Genomic DNA, 22,512 nt, shown 5'->3' on the forward strand with positions numbered 1-22,512 from the left:
AAGGCCCCATTCAGTGTGCAGCCTAAACCCATATAGGGAGGGGCTCAGAACAAATCCATAACGTGCCATTTGCAAAACTGTACCCAGATGAAACCACACCTAAGACTTGTTTTGCTTCCAAAATGACACCTAAGACAGCCGAACACTCACTTTAACGGAGCCCTCTAAGTGAAGAGTTTTCTCAAGCTGCTTGCCTCAAGGAACCTTGCTACCAAGAACCTTGCGATCAGTTAAAATGCAGCTGAAATTTGACAACAGAAATAATGGCCAGGTCCAAAAGATATTTTTCTGCCATTTGCAAAATCCCATGTAAGTTGTACACTGTGATTTTAAATGAAAATATCTCAATTTTGGGGTGCCTGGGTGGCTCAGTCAGTTGAGCATCCAACTTCAGCTCAGGTCATGATCTCACGGTTCGTAAGTTCAAGCCCCACGTCGGACTCTGTGCTGACAGCTCAGAGCCTGGACCCTGCTTCAGATTCTGTGTTTGTGTCTCCCTCTCTCTCTGCCCCTCTCCTGCTTGCACTCTGACTCTATCAAAAATTAAAATAAGAAAAACATTTTTAAAAATCTCAATTTTAATCAGCCTTCTTAAGACTTCTACGAATTACATCTTCAGTTCACAAGTGCACATGAATGCCTTTTGTAAAGAAGCACTTTACTGCACGATGATTTTAGTCTTTAGTCCTAATCCAAAGGATGTGGGATCTGGGAACCTCTTCCTATGAAAACACCCTTGGGATGGAGGCTGATGCTAAGGAGTCTGGGCCTCAGAGTTCCATTTCCAATGTCCTGTTGCTGGCACACCCTCAGCTTATTACACTTCTCATTGACAACCGCATCCAGGGCAATTCACAGCTGACACCACATTACTTCCACTACTTCCGTTTCCAGACACAATATTTAGAAACTATTAGTAACACTTGTGGTTTATAAACAAATACTTAATAATAAAGCTGGCTCATCAGACAGCTGTATTTGTTAAATTCTGGCTAGGTTTAAAGAGTCATTCCAAAATCTTTGTAAAATATAATCAAATCTCATTTAAAGGAACAAAAATGTTTTTGAGGACAAATGATTCAAAAAAGAATTTTGTCAATATTTCTTTTTTTTTTTAAGTTTCATGTTGGAAGGAATCAAAGGATTCTTAGAATTCAAAAGTAGGTAATTAACTACTTATATAAAAAAGGGAGTATGTATCCAACCTTGATTGTTTCACAAACAGCATTTTAGAAGCACAGTGCAAGGACATCATTTAAAACAAACAAACAAACAAATTCAGCTTCATTTTCTTAATGATGGCTGAGTAGGGCAGGGGCTCCATGGCTTGTGTAAATGGGGCAAAAAGAACAGAAATGAAGTTTAGGGACTGATACCATACATTACCTTTACTTTTTGTCTTTCCCACTTAACCATTTGGAAGGAACTTTTGTAAATGACATCCTTCTGGCTGTAGTTTCATACTTTTCCTCCTTCTTGTTCACCTACTAGAGGCAATGGACTTGTCGAGAAGGTAAACAAAACAACCAAAAAGAAAGATTAGAAGGGGGGAGAAGTAGACTACACCACTGAACAGAGAATCTTGAGAAAAACAATTAAAATCTGTATGTCACTGATGGTCGATGTTGGCTGAAGATACAGTAAGAGGAAGTAACCACTGCAAAATTTATAAGTCTGTGACACACACTAAGCCTACGTCCAAAATTCACAGAGGTACAATAGGAAATTACAAGACCGGTCATTAAAACAGGTACACCTTTCTCCAGTTTCCATGACTGTTGGCCAGACAACTAGCTTAATCTAAATTTCTCTCTCACGTACGTGAACACATAGATACATATACAGAGAAAGAGCCAGACCAGAGATTCTATCACCTAATTTCAGATATATTCCTTGCATTTCTCTCAACCTTATATTACATGAATTATCCTTGATAAACCCACATCCTTTAGACATGTATAATCTCAACCTGAATGACCAAAGAATCTTAGTGATAAAGAAGAGTTATATCACCCCCTTAATTTCCTTCTCTAAAAAAGGTTACTAGTACTCTCTACCTTTACTTCGCTTTTCTCCTAAATTCCTATAGAGTTTCTTTTAGACAAATGTGCTGTCTCTGAAACACAGAAGCAATCACGAATCAGATTTTCCTTTTTATCCCTCTATGCAGCACCCATTTCATGATCTTCATCATGTTTTATGAAAGTACTGGAAGAAACTGTCAAATTAATCTTCCTAAGTAGGACTGCAACTTTGTGCACATCCAAATCTTCAGGCTGCAAAACAAAACCTGAACTCCCGACAATCACCATCTTCCTGAATCTGGTCCTCACCAGGAATGCCCTGAAAATGGCACCAAACTGGATTAGAGGGACTGATTAATCCCAGCCTTCCTAGACCATTTAAGGATTTTTCATACTGTATTTCAAATGCTTTTATTTCTCCCTTCCCAACCTCGTGGAAGATTTAAAAAAAAGTGTCTAGGTAGGTGGCATCATTACTATTGTCCTATTAGAGATGGTGTCTGCCTCAAGAAACGTTAAAATGACCCCCACAGACAATAAGTAATAAAGTATGCATTCTCAATGGTGAAAACTGGTGCTCTAAGGGTGGAAGAAATGGTTTGTAATTCTCCAAAAGGCATTAAAATTTCACAGGGGGAAGGGAGTAGTTAGGAAAAAACTGTCTAAAAAAGGCAATAATGAAAAAAAAAAAAAAAAGGCTGAGAAACACAGATAGAGGAACCCAGAGGGCACCTTATGTGCGAATTGGCTAAATGATCATGAACAAATTACTTAACCTGAGTTCCACATTCATATACAGCTGACATCATGGGTTTTTGCTCACCCTGGCCAGCATCTTCTCATCCTTCACTTCTCACTTTTAATGTTCTTTCCTCAAGGGGTCCTTTCTTGACCACCGTCTAAAGGTCTCCCCTCTTTTTCTCTCTGAGCACTACTGACCCACTTTCACAATTTGTGATTATATACTTGTTTCCTTGGTTTTTTTCTTAATTTTTAACGTTTATTTATATTTGAGACAGAGAGAGACAGAGCATGAGTGGGGGAGGGTCAGAGAGAGAGAGGGAGACACAGAATCTGAAACAGGCTCCAGGCTCCGAGCTGTCAGCACAGAGCCCAGATGCGGGGCTCGAACTCAGCCACAAGATCACGACCTGAGCCGAAGTCAGACGCTTAACCGACTGAGCCACCCAGGCGCCCCTTGTTTTCCTGTTTTAATTGGATGGCTCCCACAGTAGGTGGTAGGCTCCATGCGGGGAGCGACCACGTCTGTCTGTTCACAACAGCACACACCCAGCCAGGCACAAAAGGGTGCTCCCTGGTTCTTGCCAAGCTCTTCCCCTTCAACCGACTTGTATTCCCCTGACATACTGAAGGGTGCACCAGCGCTCTTCTCTAGAGATTAACCCCAAGAGATAGTCTTCAATACTGGCAATTCACTAACTCTTACTTTTTTTTTTTTTAACGTTTATTTGTTTTTGAGACAGAGAGAGACAGAGCATGAACGGGGGAGGGGCAGAGAGAGAGGGAGACACAGAATCGGAAGCAGGCTCCAGGCTCTGAGCCATCGGCCCAGAGCCCGACGCAGGGCTCGAACTCACGGAGTGTGAGATAGTGACCTGAGCTGAAGTCGGATGCTTAACCGACTGAGCCACCCAGGCGCCCCTCTTACTTTCTTTTAAAACCACTTCAAGGGGTGCCTGGGTGGCTCAGTCGGTTGGGCATCCGACTACAGTTCAGGTCATGCATGACCTCACTGCCCATGAGTTTAAGCCCCAGGTTGGGCTCTGTGCTGACAGCTCAGAGCCTGGAGCCTGCTTCACATTCTGTCTCTGTCTCTGCCCCTCTGCTGCTCATGCTCTCTCTCTCTCTCTCTAATATAAAATAAAACATTAAAAAAAAACAAAAACAACTTCCAGGTCCCCTTGGCCCCAGAGCATAACCTGCCAGAAATTTTCCCAAGGATCTTTGATCAATTATAAAAATTTTAGTATGGGGGCACCTGGGTGGTTCAATCAGTTAAGCGTTTGACTCTTGATTTCCACTCAGGTCATGATCTCACGGTTCATGAGATTGAGCCCCACATTGGGTTCTGCGCTGATAGCTCGGAGTCTGCTTAGGATTCTCTCTCTCTTCCCCTCCCCTGCTTGAGCTCTCTCTCAAAATAAATAAACAAACATTAAAAAAATTTTAGTATGGGGGCGCCTGGGTGGTTCAGTTAAGTGTCCATCTTCAGCTCAGGTCATGATTTCACGGCTCGTGGGTTCAAGACCCGCGTCGGGCTCTGTGCTGACAGCTCAGAGCCTGGAACCTGCTTCAGATTCTGTGTCTCCCTCTGTCTCTGCCCCTCCTCCATTCACACTCTGTCTCTCTTTGTCTTTCAAAAATGAATAAATGTTAGAAAATCTTTTTTTTTAAATCTTAGTATGACTTTCAGAGTTTTTACATTAATAAACTTGATATTAAGAGGGATGAGTTAGGGAAGGAATGTGCATATTTTTTAAATTCAATTTTGAATATCAAAATGGTACTTTTTACTCTTCAAGGTGTCCAAGATTTTAAAAGCCCTTCCTTTTCTTAGTCTAGTGGCTGTTGTTCTACCTTTGGGTGTATCAATAACTGAACTGCTAATAGATGATACAATGGAATAGTCTAGGATATATATCCAATTCCACTACATGCAGGGAGAAAAATCTAATGTGAACAAGAAGTGAGTGTTTGTATTAGGTAGAGAGAAACCCAATGAGATATGAGAAGTCATTTCAAATCAGAACAGCTAACATTTGGAGAACACTGCTCCCTCAAAATAGCTCCTGTCCATTTAGGAAGAGCCAGGTCAGCCATTATTACAGTAAAGTGAATCTTGGTAAAAATGTAACATGAGGGAATCATGTAAAATCCTAAATGTAAAATTTTTTTAACGTTTGTTTATTTATTTTGAGAGAGAGCTCAAGCAGGGGAGGGGAAGAGAGAGAGAATCCTAAATGTAACGAGAGAATCACATATATATATATATATATATATATATATATATATATACACACACACACACACATATATGTGTATCTGTGTGTATATATATGTATGTATATATTTGTGTGTATATATAAGTATATGTGTGTCTCTCTACAGCATCAAGACATTTGGCAAGTTTTAAACTATAAGTTTAGTTGGAGGAAGTAAAAGAAAAAATACATATACACATATGTATGTGTTACATATATATATATTACACATACATACATGGGAGTATATAATCCACATATATCTACCTAAAAATATGTACATTATATGGATTAAAACAAAAAAGCATAAAATATTTCATTCCTTCCATTTTCTATTAAATGTGGTCTTTACTTAGGGTGGCCATATAACTTAACATCCTAACCAGGCCAGTTCTGAGAGTGCCAGATAACCTTACCAGTAATGACACCAGCACAGCAGTTATACACTGCGGCTGTCCTGGGCATACAAGGACATGGTCACCTTAATAATAATAAAGTCCATGGAAAACTGCAAGATTTCACGAAATAAATATAAGATGAACAATATTAAAATATGTCCCCTTTAGTAAAGTTTTTTAAAAAAGGCTCTAAGAAATAAATCTTAAAAGATGAAGTCCACAAAAAACTTGCTCTATTTGGGACAACAACCTGCCAAAGAATATAAATTAAAAAATGAATAGTAAAGGATTAAACTAGGGAATTAGCCTCTAAGAGGACCAGCAGCTTAAATTAATATTTTCTTTAATTAAGAAAGCCAATCCTTTCTAAAACCATAAGCCGATCCCATATAGACATTACTGCACCACAGACTCTAATACCACTTAGTTATTTCTGTTACTAGGAAACATTTGCACAAAAACAAGATTTATATTCTCCTCTTGCTTCTATTCTTCCACCTAAAGGAGTAATCCTCCATTATTAGCAATGCACTTACTATCTCCACAGCAACTAGTGTAACTGTGGTGTTGCAACAGGCAGAGAATGAAGTGGAAAACAAAATAATAGAAATAGTGTAGAAGAAATAAAATTTCCACACAGCCTTGGTGAGGAAACAACCACACACACACACACACGCACACACACACACAAGGAAACTTGCTAAAAAGAAGCCTTTTGAAGTTGTTAGTCAGTTGCTTCTAGGCCTTTAAGATGCATAAGTATGCAAGGGGGTAAAAATGGTAAATTGTATGGAGTAACTGCAGATGTCTTCTCCCCAAGAACTTGAAGGTGGGGAAGAGGGGTGGTTTCTGGAAAAGAAGTGATTTCCACAGGTGTTCACATGTGGATCTCAAGAAGGTATAAAGTACAAATGAAAGGTCTAAGAAGAGAGGACCAGAGCAAAGACTAGAGCTAAGCAAGCCTTCCAAAGCAATCACTGGCCAACAGGTGTTGGGGGAGGAGTAGAGGGGGAGGGGTGGGGGCAATCCTGGGCAAAAGGGGAACATCAGTCCAGGCAAGACCATGGCTGTAGAAGGCAGAGGGCAGCAAACAGAATCAGGAAATCTGGGCTCTTCATTGGCCTCTGCTGATACAACACAGGAGTAAATAACACAAGGAAAAACGCAGTTTCAAAAATACTCAACGCATTAATTCAGAAAACATGTACTGAGTGTCTGCATCATGCTAAGAAAACACACACACACACACACACACACACACACACACACACACAGTATAAGTTTTGCTATCAAAGAGCTCAGTCTGAAAGAACCTAATTTCAACAGAAAATCACCTTCCAATATGGTAGTCCAGTTGACAGAGAAAGGACTAAGTACTCCAGAACAATGAGGGAACCCCTAGCCCCCAGGGGTGATGTGGAGAAGGGAGACTGTGAGGAAAGCTTCCTGCAGGACCTGCTGTGGGTCAATTCATTTGTGTTTTAAATCACTTCTCTAAAAAACAAGGTCACCACGTAAAAGAATCTTCCACATTGCTAAACCCAGTGAATACTGTGTTCTCCTCGTAATCAACTTTTCAAGAACTTACAACAGAACTAATTACTCCATCCTGCTCTAGACATTTGATTCTGCTGGCATCTGGAACACTGCTCTTCTGGTCCTTCTCCTGCCTTGCTGGTTACTCCATAGTCTCCTACTTGATCTTTCAACTCGGTTATTCCCTGGGGTTTGATCTTAGTCTCTCTTCTCTGCCTACAAAATCTCCTTAGATGACAGTAGATTCCCCATAACTTTACATAGCACCAGTCCCATGCTGAAACAGCTCCCACACCGACCGCATCCCTGAATGCAGGTCTCTTGGTCATGGCTGGCTATCTGACATCTGTCTCCATTAGGATGACTAACAGGCAACTCAAACTAACCAATGTCCAAAACAGAACTCTATTCTCTACAACTGTCTCACCCACCAAAAATCTGGGAGTCCTCCTTGACTTCTCCTACTCTCATGCCCCTCATCCAAACCTAACCATAAGTCTTGTCAATTCAATCTCCATACCTCTCAAATGCATCTGGGGCTCTCCCTCTCTCATACGGCCTCCCATACAGGCTGCATCCCTTCTGGTGCAGTAGCTTAACAACTGATCCTGCTTCTACTCTTGCTCCTTTCCACCTCATTCTCTGCCCAGCAGCCACAGTCTTATAAATGTAAATCAGATCATGCCTGCTCCTTCTTAGATCAAGTCATAAGGCCTTCTCACTGCATTTGCAGTTAGGACCATACTCCTCACAAAGTCTGCAAGCCCCATCCAACCTGGTTCTGCCGGCTGAGCCACTTCTCCCTCACTGCTGGCTCCTTCCCACCACTTGTGTGACCAAGCACTCTCCTCCCCAGGCTGATGCATATGCCCTTCCCTCTCATCCTTCACAACCCAGTACAAGTCTCACTGCTTCCAACAAACTTTTCGTAACTGTGCTAGAACAGGCTTCCCCAGTCACTCTCCACCATATCACCCTTAAGTTGCCCTTAAAGACCAGCTCTACCTCTGAACTTAACCTTCTTTACTTATTGGTTTTACTTGTTTATCATTGTGCAATCTTTCTTTTCGGCGTCCTTTCCTCTCTCAACGCATAAACTCAAACAATCTCCATTAGGGTAGGAGCCCTGACTGCTATTCACTGAATCTCTAGAATCAAGAATAAAGTCTAGCACCTAGCAAGTGCTCACAACATTGTGTTGAATGTGCTAATCAACTTCAGAAGGAATCAAAGAGGGCTTGGAACTATGTCTCAGCCATCTGTGTAGTGTCAGTACATTTATGAAACCCAAAGAAACCTATCTTGAGAATTTGGTGAGAACAGTGGCTTGCCCAATAGCTGGGGAATGTTTTGCTATGAAATCCTCTGCTTTTAGTTATGTTCCCACACATAAATGCACTCTTCCCTTCCTTCCCCCCTCCCCTCCCGTGTCTCCCTCTCTCCTCTCTCCCTCTCACATCGTGCCTGTGTCTTCTTATATTCTAATCTGTTTCTGGCAGACCAATATTTGGTATCAAGTAATAATTTCTGTGATCTAGGTTTTAGAGTGGACTTGCTCCTCAAATTGTTACAATAGGGAACTGAACAAGGGCATACATGAGTAAGCAGCATTATGTATATACACAGGGCAAGGACAGGATGAAGACAATGGTAGATAAAAAGGTAGAGAGTGAGGTGACAGAGGAGAGGAGTTAAATGTGGGGAGGCACTGGGGCTGAGACCAGGCCAGATGCTTCACACATCCTATGGTATCAGCTCATAAATGCATAGGAACAGTCATCTTTTCTCTAAGCATTATCCTAATAATCTACATATTTCATTTATAGGCCTAGACACACCTCCTGGCACTGAAATTCACAAATTTATGTTACAGATAACCTCAGAGAGATGTTCCCCGGTACCATTCAGCCTGTTCACTCTTTCCAGCAAAAGGCACCAGAACCAGTTTTTTCTGGTGCTAAGGCGACACCATGATATAATTAATTCAGTTTTTATACAACACACCAGAATCACTAGATGGCAACTATTAAGGAATTATCCTCAGATTCATGCAGGGTATTTTTGCTTAAAGATAAAATTGGTCACAGCTGCACTTCCCAGTACAGTAGTTGCTAACCACAGATAGCTAAGCATGCGAGACGTGGCCAATGCACACAGAGATGTGCTGTTAAGTGCAGAATGTATACCAGATTTCAAAAATTTAGAAACAAATAAATATTCCCAGAATTGTTATATTGACTATAATTGGCAATAGTAAATAGAATATTTTGATCTATTGAGTTAAAATATGTTCTTAAAGGGGCACCTGGGTGGCTCAATCAGTTGAGCATCTGACTTCGGCTCAGGTCATGATCTCGTAGTCCGTGAGTTCGAGCCCCGCGTCGGGCTCTGTGCTGACAGCTCAGAGCCTGGAGCCTGTTTCAGATTCTGTGTCTCCCTCTCTCTGACCCTCCCCCGTTCATGCCCTGTCTCTCTCTGTCTCAAAAATAAATAAACATTAAAAAAAATTTTTTTTAAATATGTTCTTAAAATTAATTTCACTTTAAAAAAAAACTTTTGTAATGTGGCTGTTGGAAAACTCAAATTATACATGTAGCTATCATGCGTGGCTCATATATATTTCTATTGGACAACACTGAGTTCTTAGGGGATGGTTACCTCCTGGGGGGCAGGGCAGCACCTTGGTCCCAGGTCTGATCTTTGCCCAGAAACTATTTCATCAGCTCACCCAGAAGAGAGAAGCTCTGATTCATACTAACAAAAGGTGCAACAGGAAACATTTATCTATTAACTTATCAGGGATGGCTATGAGATAGGATAGATACCTTCTGGGACTGGTGAAGGTTACTAGGCCTCTTAAATAACTAAGACATCTTCATTCCATGATGGAGATTTTGGCAGGGAAGGCAAACTATTAACCAAGAATTGCCTGATGAGGAGAAAATGCAAGCAAAGGAGTCCAGAGTCCTACAGGAGCCCGGCACCCCTAGAGCCGAGGCTCGAGAAGTTCCTAGACTAAGGAGATGAGAGCCTAGAAAAATCTCCTCCCAAAGCATTTTAGAACACAGACCAAAAGCTTCTTTCCTACACATCATTTGAGTTTCTTCCAAACCTTCACATTTAAGATGAAATCAATCCTACTTTTTTTATGCATATATAATTTCCCCCTTAAATTAACAAAGTGACTCCAAATCTCAAAGGGGTACATTCAAAGGAAATGCAAATATGAAAATGTCCTATCTCTGTGGTTTTAAAAGTTTCCATTTTTTTAAATATTTCTACACAAGGCAGTCTCTTCTCCTAGAAACAGTCATATATATATATTTATGCCATCCAGCTAATTTTCTACCAATATTTCTTTAAAATTATTTTTAAAAATCTTACATTAGCCCTTATTTCATTTGTTAAAATTTTATTTATGTATTTATTTGAGAGACAGAGAGATGAGAGTGCTTGGGAGAGGGTAAGAAAGAGAGGAAGAGAGAGAGAATCCCAAGCAGGCTCCATGCTGTTATTGCAGGGCCCAAATCAAGAACCATGAGATCATTACCTGAGCTGAAACCAAGAGATGGACGCTTAACTGAGCCACCCAGGTGCCCCTTTCATTTTTTAATATAGGAAAATCCCAAGATTTTATTCCTTACACTGCTATGTCTACATTGTACAAAGGAGAGACCCTGACTTTTAAAATTTTATTTATTTATTTATTTATTTATTTATTTATTTATTTAGATGGAGAGGGAGAGTGAAAAGGGGAGGCACAGAGAGAGGGGGAGAGAGAGAATCCCAAGCAGGCTCCACGCTGTCAGCACAGAGCCCAACACAGGGCTCAATCTCACAAACTGTGAGATCATGACCTGATCCAAAATCAAGAGGCTGAAGCTTAACAGACTGAGCTACCCAGGCACCCCAGGAGAGACCTGAATTCATGGAAGTTGTCTCCAAATCACAACATAAGATTAGCTATTGGATGATTCCTTTAAAAAACAAAACAAAACTAATCCCATCCATTATAATCCTTGTTATTTTTTTTAATGTTTATTTTTCAGAGACAGAGAGTGTGTGTGCATGCAAGCAGGGGAGGGGCACAGAAAGAGAGAGACACAGAATCCAAAGCAGGCTCCAGGCTCTGAGCTGTCAGCACACATCCCGACATAGGGCTTGAACTCACAAACCATGAGATTATGACCTGAGCCGAAGCTGGATGCCTAACCGACTGAGCCACTCAGGCGCCCCCCTCCCCCAATTCTTGTTATTTTTAATTCTAGTAATTGATTCTTCGATTCCAAGATATCACCTACTCTGGGGTCCTGTAACCCTCTGGATACTTGATATAGACGATCCAATGAATGATTCCATCTTTTATTTAATTTGCTATAGTTTGGGAAGTCCTTGTACAGATATGCCCTTGCTCTCAGAGAATTCCTAATAAAGTTGCCAGATAAGCAAAGAGCAGATTTAGAAAACAATTAAAGGACTCTGGAGTCAGAACTCAAGTGATAATCACCCCCACATTTGGACTATCATCTTACCCCCAAACAAACGCAGAGTGGTGATGACCACCACGTGGAGTGCAGAGCCATATTTCTGTCCTGCAACTCTGATGAAAAAGGCCCAGCAAAGTGGCACTACTTGCTCCAGAACCAACAGACTTTTTTTTTTTTGCTGAAACCTTGGTACTGTCACTTTAAATATTTGCTAGGTATAAGAATGTACAGAATTATCAAAAGCCCCCAAAGCGGTTAGTTTTGCATGTAAAATAGGATAGCCCCCAAAATATAAACACTTGCTATACCTGATGTGCCATAACAACAAATCATGAGATTACACAGCTTTCCCGGTGCTGGCCTAAGGAACAGATCCAAATGCAAATTGTTGTGGTAACTCTATTAGTTTCTCTTTGCTGCTGTAACAAGTTACTACAAATTTGGCGGCTTACACAGTGGCTTACACAACACACATTTATTTTCGTACAGTTCTGGAGTTCAGAAGCACAAAATGGGTTGCACTAGGCTAGAATCCAAGTGTGAGCAGGGCTGTATTCCTTTTGGGAGGCACTAGGGGAGAATCTATTTCCCTACCTTTTCCAGCTTTGAGAGACTGCATACATTCCTTGGCTAGTGGTCCCCTTCCATCTTCAAGGCCAGCAATGGTCCTTTAAGTTTTTTAAACTCAAAACTGCTAGTTCGGACTCTCTGATTCTGACTCCTGTGCTTCTCTTTTCCACTGGGTCCAACCAAACAATCCAGGCTAATCTCCATGTGGTAACATCAGCTGATTAGCAACTTTAATTCCCCCTTGCCATGTAACATAGTAGATACACAGATCCTGGGGATTAGGATGTGAAACCTTTGAGGGGGGCCATGATTCTGTCGACCACCATCTCCAATACCAATTAGAAGACAGTCAATGAAACCTCACATGTACAAATACTGGCCCCCAATAGAACTTTCAACTATGTTATAACGGGTGAAAGCCTTAAAACTTAAAAAATAAATATCATGGGGCACCTGGGTGGCTCATTCGGTTGAGCGTCCAACTTCAGCTCAGGTCATGATCTCACAGTTCGTGAGTTTGTGCCATCAATTCCTTGTGACTTACCACCCAGAGGATTAAACTAGGTCCTGTATTTCAGTAGGTCCTGTATTTCAGTATCAGTATTGAAAGATGGTGATGCTTACCTTTCAGTACAGTATTGTCAGACATAGTTCTCTAAAAGTTTCCGAGTGTTCAGTCAGGGTTGGTATTGAGTCTGGAAAAGAAGTACATTCTCCCATTCCCAAGATTAGTGCACACAGCTCAGCATGATTTGCAATTTTATGTCTGCTACTCTAATGATATATATTTTTTAATTTTTTAGGTTTATTTATACTTGAGAGAGAGAGGGAGAGAGAGAATCCCAAGCAGGCTCTGCAGTGTCAGTGCAAAGGCCGACGAGGGCCTCGAACCCATGAACTGTGAGATCATGACCTGAGCCAGTCACATGTTCAACCAACTGAGCCACCCAGGTGCCCCTCCATGCTAGATTCTTTAAGTGCAATGGTTCAACTCCACTGCCAAACTGCTTTCAAAATCTAATTCTGCCTTATACCAGCTCTGTGACCTTAGGCAAGTTTAACCTCTCTGTCTCAGATGGGGATTCTTAAAACAGGGATAATAATATCGGCCTCAGAGTGTTTGGGGAGAAGTAGAGAAGTTCTAAGTGCTCAGAAAAAACCTTGGCAAATAGTGAGTGCTTTAAGTATTTGGTGAATAAAATTTTAAATGTTCCTGCTTGCTGCTTATAACTTGCCAAACTATATTCCAAGGGAATGTGCTTCTCAGCACTAATCCATTATAGAGAGTATATCATAAACACACACAGATTATATATATATGTATATATAATATATATAATTTTATTATATATATTATATATTATTATATATATAATTATATATATTATTATATATATTTATTATATATATTATATATAATAATATATATATATAATTTTTTAACAAAAACAATGCCTTTTTTTGCTATTAAAGTTGGGTAGCTACTGGGGTGGTCATAACTGGACATTAAACAACTTGCTGGACAAATGCAAATCTCAGAAAACAGTAGCAGCTGTGTGAAATAAACCGTCTCAGGGCCTCCTAAAGAAAGACTCACAGCATCGGGGAGGACAGTGGGGTCTGTGATTCTTAATGGCCCTGGGCATTTTCTGGGACAGTGGTGTTCATGGTACAATACTCTTCAGAAGGCTGTGCTCCGTAAGGCACAGCAATTGTGCTACGTTAATGCTACCAGCATCTGCTGAGAGGGCTGGCATATTGTGATTGCTACTTTGAAAGCTTTTCAGCATTCACAGATGATGTTATATAGTTCTTATGAAAGTTCTTGAATTCAATGGCAATGCACAAACAACTTCAATTATTTCATTTTAACCGTGATGAGGAGGAGGAGGGAAGGGTGAAGGATAGGACCCAGACCCTACCAATACAGGCATGATGTGATGAATGGCTATTCTATTGCAAAAGAAATAATGATGGAGCACCTGGGTGCTCAGTCGGTTAAATGTCTGACTTCACCTCAAGTCATGATCTCACGGTTCGTGAGTTCAAGCCCAGTGTCAGGCTCTAAGCTGACAGCTCAGAACCTGGAGCCTGCTTCAGATTTTGTGTCTCTCTCTCTCTCTGCCCCTCCCCTGCTTGTGCTCATGCGCGCGCCCTCTCTCAAAAATAAACATTTAAAGAAGTTTTTAAAAAATAATGAGAAATAATTTGATTTTTGAGGTAACAGAATTGAACCCTTTGTTTTAAAAGTTAGAGATGCAGGTTATATGCAAAATAAAATAAAATAAAATAAAATAATGAAAGCTAAGCCACTGAGTATTTACTATGAACCAAGCATTACCCTTGAAGTTTTGCTCACAAAGTTTTACACATCATACAGTCACCTTATTGAAGTAAATATTTTATTCCCTTTTTATAGCCGGGAAATGGAGGTTCATCTGAGAAAGCTGCTCAAGGTCACATAGTGGTGAGGGGTGGTGTTGGGATTCATGACACCCCACTATCCTCCCTGATGAGTGTGTCTTTCTTTAGGAGGCCACAAGACCATATATTTCACACAGCTGCACTTGTCCAGGTGGGCCTAAGCCTGTGTGTGTTCATCTCTCTGGTGTTACTTCATGACGTGAGGTCAGCTGAGACCAAAGAAGCATCCCAGCCGATGGGGTGGTAAACATACAATCCCGTATCAAAATATCCACTCCCTAAAAACTGCCATATTTCCAAAGCCAGTGAAAAGATTAAAGAAAGCCTGGAGGGATATCGGGCAGTGTGGGACATTAGAATCAGCCGGCCCTCCCTTCAAACCCTTGCTCTGTGGCCTTGAGTGTGTTAACATTTCTAAAAATGGCTTCCCTACCTCCACAGTGGAGACAGCACAGTTTCTGTTTTGCAGGGCAGTCTGGAGATGAAGAGAGTGGTTCCAGGGTAGATGAAAAAATGCTATCTCAGAGTATCTGCCATTACTCAACCATCACTATTTTCCCCGATTAGCTCCAGTTTCTGGGTGTGAGGAAGCTTGGAGGACAAGCTCTGTGTCAAAGGCCTGGCTTCAAGTTCAACTACTGCTGCAAGTGTCTTCCGGAGAGGTCTCCACTTCTTTGGACATGGGCTGCCATCTAAAGGTATGCCTCCAAGGCCCCTCAATTCACTAAGTGGTCCATGATCCAAAACCATATAGTCTTTCTTTGACTGGCATCCCTACCCCTAAATAAAAACTCATTCCTTCTCATTTTCTCTAGGTATTAGATCAGATTACCTACTTAAAGTAATTCCCAGGTTAAGGAAAAGGATCCTTAACTCATCCAGTGAAGTGTATGTTAAGAGTGCCTTCCCAGGATGATTCTCCTTGGCAAAACAGGCCAAGGAGGCCTCTGACACATGTTGTCACACCTGCCAGGCCAGACGCTCCAGGGTCACGCACGACCCCAGTTCCAACAGGAGGAGCCAACCTGGAACAGGCCTTTCGCACATTTCCATCTTGGTCTCTACAGTCGTCTCTCCATCTCCAGGGCTACCCCTCTCTTCAGCTCCTTCCCAGTTGAGGAACAGCTTTTCAAGAGTTTAATTCGTATCACGTATTTTGCATTTCTAATCATCTTAAAAAGAGGCAAGGGCACCTGGGTGGCTCAGTCGATTATGCATCCGACTCTTGATCTCAGCTCAGGTCATGATCTCACAGTTCGTGCGTTCGAGCCCTGCATCAGGCTCTGCGCTGATGGCACAGAAAGCATCCTGTCTCTCCTCTCTGCCCCTCACCTGCTTGTGCATTCTCTATCTCAAAATAAATAAACTTTAAAAAAATTTTAAGGAGGTAATTAAATTCCAGGGGTAGACACTTCTCCCCCAATTTTCCATAAATATGATGCCTCCAGTTCCACGGTTTCAATTGGAGAGCAATTTACCTTTGTTCAGATACTCACTGAACACTTTCTTGGTGAAACAAGTATACCCAAATAAACTTAAGAGTCAAGGATGCCCTAAGGTGGGTACTTCAGGTCCTTCCCAATTCTGCCCAAGGCTAACCCTGACATCTGGGCATCTTTCTTTCCACAGATGAAATGCATCACTATAAATGAACCTCAGCACAGACAGTACCAGGCAAAGAAGTGACATTCACCTGAAGGGGTCCTTCCAGAATCTTTCACCTGATTTGACTTTTAGTACCTGGCTTTCTTTTCGGACACTTTGGCTTTGAATTTGTTACCTCCTCTTTAACAATTTTAATATGTTGTTTTATTCTTTTTTAACAGTACAACACTCAATCCACTTAATGCTTCTTTTTAAAAAAATCTAAGAATGTGCCAAATTTGGTTTGAAAGTTTTAAGTGCCATGATTAAACTACGAAACAAAATTGTAAAGCTGAATCTTAAATTGTCAGCAAATCATCAAGTTAGGGTTTGGTAGCAGGGAAAACTAACCAGCAAATAACAGATTACCCTATTTATATTTTCATCCTAGAAAAGTCATGGATAGAAATTAGAACTGATCTGAGTTTCTGTATGAAAAGGCTAAATTGGGGGCGCCTGGGTGGCTCAGTCGGTTAAGCATCCGACTTCGGCTCAGGTCATGATCTCACGGTCCATGGGTTCAAGCCCCGCGTGGGGCTCTGTGCTGACAGCTCAGAGCCTGGAGCCTGCTTCAGATTCTGTGTCTCCCTGTCTCTCTGACCCTCCCCCGTTCATGCTCTGTCTCTCTCTGTCTCAAAAACAAATAAAAAATAAAACATTAAAAAAAAAAAGAAAAGGCTAAATTGAACACTATGCATAATCTAACATCCTTTATTAAAACCATAAGAACAGAGTAACTGGCATTGGAAATGCAAATGTAAACCCATAGCAAAATTTAAATGCTGACTCCAGGTAGCAAAGAGGGTATGATAGAATAATAAAACATGAGAATGCATAAATGAAGAAATGTTTTATACCTATAATGAAAATTAACTAGTGGAAATTTATTGCCCTTTCGTTAAATCAACCCAAAAATGTTACCAATGATATGTTTTTCAAGAGATCAAACAACAAACACATAAGGTTTTTTAAAAGGTGACCTATTTAAAAGTGATGGTGCTTAGTCTAAAGCTAGTGTAGTGATAAATCTGCTAAATGCAATGACTGAAAGTTTTAACTTGGCCATCTTACTGGGAATGAAGGAGGCAAATTGTAGAAGCAGAATTTCTTCCAGAGAGTTACCAGGCAAAATTAGCACTGCTCCATTCTGCTATATTTCCCCACAAAACTTTAGCTTTACAGCGAACAACAAAATACAAGCCCAAATAGCTCTTTAAGAAAGCCTGTGTGTTCTGTTTTCATCAGATAAATCCCTTGCGTAATGAGCTACTGACCTATTGTGCAGCTCCACAGAGAATGTTGATCCTATTGCTGAAATCTTATGAGAAACACTAAAGGAACACAGAAACTAAAACTTAAATTTTAAAGAGAGAGGAGAAAGTTTTCTAATTCTGAATATCATTAAAAAAAAGGCAGCTAAATTGAACATTATAATTCACTTTTTAAAATGCAAAATGACTAAAGTGATCATGGATTATATACTCATAGACATAGCTAGAAGGATACTTAATGCAGAGTTGCTTAAAATAGTAAAAACTGGAAGCAAACTAACTGTCCAAAAATAGGCGATTGGTTCAGCTGGGATGCAGCCATATAATAGAAAATTATAAAAGCTGCTGTAAAAGAGTATTTTAGTGATAAAGACGTCCATATTTGAATGAAAAAAGCAAGTTAGAAAATAAGGTATAGGGAACAAACTCAGTTTTGTAGAGAATGACTTTCTAGCAGTGCAACTTCAGGAAAGTTATTTTCTCTCTTTAAATCAGTGTTCTCAATACACATTAGCTCTTTGTGTTATATGTTCACAGGGTGAAAAAATTTGAAGATATAGTATTAAGTGATTTTCTGAGTGATGGCTGGTTTGTTTATCTGTACTTTTAAACTTACATAAGTAATATACTTATCATATGGGGGAAAATTAAATAAATTGGAATATTCTCACACAGAAATCATCTTCTTAAAAACCTACCATAGAGCTTTGCTCACAGTAAATAAGTCTTGGTTGAGTTGAATTTACCCTTCAGATTTCATTTAAACCAGTTTGCTCTGGGGTTCATTTAAAATTACTTAATTTAACAGCCAAACTTGTCTATAATATTTTTATTGGACAAAGGAAGTCATACTTGCATTGTTCAGCCTCTTACGAATTTATGAGCCCCATTTCGGGACTCATTAGAAAGCCACTGGATCTTGCTATTACCAGTGGGAGGCAGCCTATGGGAGCCTAGTCACTTTCTGTTTCCTCCCCATTCCCTACTGTCTCCTCTTTTTTGGCTCCTTCTTTCCCCCTCTATTTTCAAAGCCAAGGGACGCTCTGTACTGGACTGTAAGCTACAAGGACAGTTACAAAATCTCCTTCGTGTTAGCATCACCAGTACCTAGCACAGTGACTGGAATAGAGTATCTGTTCACTAAATGTTCACCAACTGAATGAAGTGAATAAATGTCTGACAGTTCAGGTTAGAGGCTTCAATTCCCCCATAAGATAGCCAGATAAAGGTAGGTAGGCTACTCTAGTCTGAAACTGTCTAGTAATTGTCAACCCCCCTCCCCCCAAAACAAAACTCCCTTCAAAGTATCACTTCTTTAAAAAAGAAAAAGTCCAGGCGCACCTGGGTGGCTCAGTTGGTTAAGCCATGGACTCTTGATTTCCACTTGGGTCATGATCTCACGGTTGGTTCGCGAGTTCCAGCCCCACATTGGACTGTGCGCTGACAGTGTGGAGCCTGCTTAGGATTCTCTCTCTCCCTGCCCCTCCCCATCTCATGCTATCTCTCTCTCTCTCTCAAAATAAATAAACAAAAAAAAATAAGAAAAAGTTATCATTTGTATTCTATTGTTTATTTTAATAGATGTAAGATTATTTTTATTTTCCCCTATATATTGTGTAAAGTATCCGGAAAATCCCAGTTTAACTTGCTCAAATAGGGAGAGTCAGGTTACCACCCAGATAGCCTCAGGTCTCCTGGATTCCAAAGCCCAAGACCATTCTACATCATGTGGTGTGAAAAATTCCCTCTGACCTTTGACCCTAAAAGCCGTTTTAGATATGGTTAAGAACAAACGTTTTCAATATCACCCAAGCAAATACTTCCTATCCCTCCAAATACTTCCTAGGGCTTTATAAAATCCCAGAAGAGAAACGCAGACCAGGAGGCAGCAGCCCAAAGGTGTCCAGTGTTTCCCTCCAGTTTATAAGTCAACCAGCTTTACTTAAAAATGAAAACTAAAGAAACCAAATTAAATATTAACTCGCAAAACAACACTTCAACCAGAAGACTACCCTGAAGTAAGGCTAGCAGCAAACTAAGGAAAGGACCATGAGAATTTTGCACTGCTTATTTGGGGGTGGGGGGGTGGATAGTTAAGGGTAAAGTTAGAGTTTTCCACATGTCCAGTCTTCCTCCAAATTCTAGGTTTGTCAGTTTCAGCCGTTGCTCTGGCTCTGTTTAAACAGTGAACAAGCAATTCCCCTGAAATGGGGTGGCAACCAAAACCTGTCAGGTATCCACAATGAAAGGTTTAGCTTCCTGAAGATCTGAGGAACTTGCCAAAGGATTTCCCACGCCAGACCACAGCCCACCAGGTTTACTGGGCAGGAAATTCTGTGGCAATTCACTGGTTATCACCCAATCCAGCACTCAAACACACTATTATTTATACATAAAGTCACAATTTGTTGGGGTCTGAGTTGCGCCATACATTATGACAGGTCTTTCTTGCTTTAACCCTCATTATTCTCATCTGTAGTTATAGTCCCATTTTACTGCTTCAGAGTGTTTAATGTGACTGGGAACCCACCGTTATTAGAGGAGACTACGAGCGACACCAACGATCTGAAAAGTTCAAATTCAAAATCCACACCCAACCTGGGGTCAACTAAACAGTTGAATGTCTTCAAAATTTAGCATAAACGTCAAAACGTTTTGAGGTCATATTAGAGCAAGCAAGATGAAACAGAAGAATGGCCAAGATTGATGAACAGAAAGAAAAGACTGCAGAACATTTGAGTTGTTTCAAGGGGTCGCCGCGGGTTATTGACGACGATCCGTATCTCGGAGAGGTAGACGCGTCCACTCCCACCCATCCCTTTCCTTAAGCCAAGTAACTCGGGAATGCCAACCGTTGAAAGGCTTCAGGGAGGGCAGCCCAGGGCTGGACTGTTACTGTCCACACGTCGTCAGTAAGTGGCTCTCAGAAAAGAACAAGACAGTCCCTCCTCCACCTCCTGAACTTCAGTCCTGCCCTCCGGAGTGGCTCTGGACAATGCACGGTTTAATCTGTGTCCTTTCAACGCCAGGACCGAGTTACCCGAAATGGTTGCAAATGAATGAGACGAATGCTCAGAGCTGGGAGACTCGGCCACACACTCACCCCCTAGCAGGCAAAACCTGGAGAAGGATGCCCTGGGGCGGGGCGCGCGGGGGCCGAATTAGAGCCACGTCCGCGTTCGCCATCCACCTTCCCCCTCCCCGCGCCGCGTCCGTCGCGCGGCTTCTCAGCCCGGTCTCCTCCCCCGGCCCCTCCGGGCGCTCCTCACCCGCTCTCAGCCTGGGGCTCCCGACGCTCCCGGCCGAAGGCGGCGGCTCCCGGGCGGGATCGGCCAGGGGACGGAGCCCGCTGCCGCAGCCACCCCCGGACCGAAGCCGCTAGAAAGTTTGCTCGGGGTCTCTCGCCGTGCGCGCCGCGGCCCCGCCGAGGAAGCCGCTCTCCGGTTCCCTCCCGCGGCCGCCGCCCCCGAGGCCGCTCCCGGCGGCGCTGCAGCACGGGGCCGGGCTCGGCGGCCGAGGACGGCTCCGTGCGCGCCGAGGGCGGGGTCTCCCCGCCCGCTCGGCCCGCGGCGCGGCGCGGCGCGGCGCTCCGTGTTTACCGCGGCCCGGCGGCCCGCTCTCCCCGCCCGCCGCCCTGCGCGCTCCTGACATCATTCATTCTCTCACACCCTCGCCCGCCCACTCCATTTCCAAACAGTGACTCACCCGCGGCCCGGTGGTGGCAGCGGCCGTTCCCGCTGCTGTGGCTCTCCAGGCGCAGAGCGGAGCTCGAAAAACCGGTGCGACTTCTTAAGAAGAAAACCCCAGCCGACCCTCCCCTCTCTCAACCATTAAAGGTGCTGGGAAGGAGGGGCTTGGCAGGCACGGCCGATTGGCTCCGGGCGGAAAGCCTGAGGGCCCGGAGCAGACCTCCCTGAGCGGTGACAGAGATCAATCTGGGAAAGTTCTTTGGGTGCCGCTCCCAGCAACTTTTAAGGATGGGGCGGGGAAGGGATTCCCCCACCCCGTGCCTCGCCTTCTTCAGGAACTGCTTCCTGACGTGGGTGTGAGTGGGCTTGGGGACGTCAGCGGTTATTCGAAGGGTTGGTGCCCGGGCCTAGGTCGAAGAAGTGGGTTTCCAAACCTCGCAAGGTTGCCTGGCTGTGTCAGTAATAGGTCCGCTCGGTGGCCAACTCTAGGTGTGAGCTGGAAGGGTGCTCCAAGTTAATGAGGCTAATAATACTTTCCCCTCGGTGACTAACCGCCGTGTCATCTGTCCTGTTAATTGATTTGCTTCTCTTTAAGGACAAGAGACCGTAACCAAAATAAACATTGAGAGAGTAGTTCTTTGCTCAAGTGAGCGCTGCGCTCTTCCGCAGCTTTTGGAGCACAAGGCGGCCCAGTGGTTTCCTTGATGAGCTCAGCAGATATGTTTTTAGAAGGGATGTTGCCTTCTTAAAAATGGTTAAGGCTCTACGTTTCTTGGAGTTGCTATTCATACACCTGCTGGGCAGTTTTCAAAGTAAACAATGGCAGGCTCAGAGTCTAAATAGGATGAATTAGAATTGGCCAAATCTTCATTGAATTTAAATGACAAATATTTTATGTTCATTTCTACTTCTGGACAGGGTAATTATGTTTAGAATTTGCATTGCCTTATGGGTGATTACATATAATCAACAAAAATAATCCAGAGGCATCTCTAGGTGCCTATTGCAGAAATCATGTAGGGAAACAATCATTTATCTATGATAATTAAAAACTACTATAACAATAACAACAGCAACAACAACAACAAATACACAGGGCTGTTCCAAAACACACAACTGTAAGATTCCACTACAGAAGCTTCCCCCAAATGAACTTGCTCCTGAAATTAACCAAAGTTTCAGCATCGTTGTTGTGAAAAATGCACTCACTTAAAGCTGCAGAAAGGCAAGAACCCAGAAGAGCACACCAACAATTGAAGTTAATTTTCCTTGGGTTTATTTTTCCTTTTCAGGAGGAATTCATTTTCAATTTTACAAAGCCTAGGCATTTTGCCCAGAAGACAATAGCAAATAGATTGGTTTGCTAGGATGCAGTCAAAGTAAATGGAAATTCAAACCAACAGTTTTTGTGGAGAATCACAGACAGACCTCATCAGAAGTTTGGGTGTCCTGAGACTAGATTCAAAT

At 42.2% G+C, this 22,512-nt stretch overlaps 1 protein-coding gene across 3 annotated transcripts in view; it reads right to left on the reverse strand.

Annotated features, from left to right (window-relative positions):
- The window catches only part of SGMS2 (sphingomyelin synthase 2), an 81,795-nt gene extending 60,174 nt beyond the window's left edge, over positions 1–21,621 (reverse strand). Inside the window, exon 1 of one of the 3 annotated variants that reach the window (XM_042935740.1) lies at positions 21,062–21,621. The gene's annotated coding sequence lies outside the window, so the exon portion shown is untranslated. Of the gene's footprint in view, positions 1–1,386; positions 3,062–20,625; positions 20,869–21,061 lie in introns of those variants that run through there. The other 2 variants (XM_042935739.1, XM_042935738.1) reach the window with 2 other exon arrangements.
- Positions 21,622–22,512: the final 891 nt, after the last annotated feature.

Source organism: Panthera leo, chromosome B1 (genome assembly GCF_018350215.1).
Source record: "Panthera leo isolate Ple1 chromosome B1, P.leo_Ple1_pat1.1, whole genome shotgun sequence".
Classification (NCBI taxonomy): domain Eukaryota; kingdom Metazoa; phylum Chordata; class Mammalia; order Carnivora; family Felidae; genus Panthera; species Panthera leo.